Genomic DNA, 1037 nt, shown 5'->3' on the forward strand with positions numbered 1-1037 from the left:
TTTCTAAGGGTTTGTACTTTAGCAAAGGGAATGTACCATATTAGGATTATCATTCTTTTTAACAAAACTTCCCTTTTTCTTTTTGCCTTGTATTGCTCTCTTTTCAGTTACTTTGTGTTTTATTCCTTCTATCTTCTTCTCTTTAGGTGCCATGACTAATTATAAAAAGAGACAATGACTAATTAGACAAAAAAATTATACAAAGGAGAAAAAAATAATGTATAGAAACATATACACTTACTAGTGAACCACAACATTTATAGATTCAAACGGAAATAGAATTGTTATCGTCATCCTTGGCAGATGTGCAACCAATTAATTTTTCTTTGAAAACAAAGAATTTGCATAGTAACGAAGAGATGCATCAGCACTCCACCATTAATTTTTCTGTTGTGTAAAACGTCGTATATAAGCAACCCCGCACATTTAAGAATTTGTTGTTACTATGTCATCTTCAATAGTACAACTTTAACCTTGCGCTGTTGAATATATGTACATTAACAGCGCTTCCTATAAAATACGTTGTTAAACATAACTCATTTAAGCTAGCACTAACGTCACTAACGTTCAACAATGCTATTTCAAGAATGTGCTGTCAAAGTTGCATTCATCTACCCATATTGACATCGCTTGCTTTAATCTACGTTGTTGATGTTCTTCTGCCTCATATATAAAAGCGTCGTTCAAAATAACGATGATGAATGACCGTTGTTAATTACGATATCTGGCGTAGTGAATGTATATAATATGACTAATATATAAGAGTTAAAACTGAGATTCATCTTGATAGAATATTAATTCATAGATAGATACTAGACATATATTACAACTACACTTACATATGACACAATTATACTATCGAACCAACTCAGTATTCATTCGAAACTCGATTCGTTATTTAGCTTGATAAATTTGGTTCATGAACCAAATGAGCTGAACTTGAGTTGGAAAATGAGCTCGTTAAATAAACGAGCTGAACTTTAGTTGGATACAGTTCAACTAGTTAGGTTCATGAGCTGATTCGCTATATATATATA

Source organism: Lupinus angustifolius, unplaced genomic scaffold, assembly GCF_001865875.1.
Source record: "Lupinus angustifolius cultivar Tanjil unplaced genomic scaffold, LupAngTanjil_v1.0 Scaffold_303, whole genome shotgun sequence".
Lineage (NCBI taxonomy): Eukaryota > Viridiplantae > Streptophyta > Magnoliopsida > Fabales > Fabaceae > Lupinus > Lupinus angustifolius.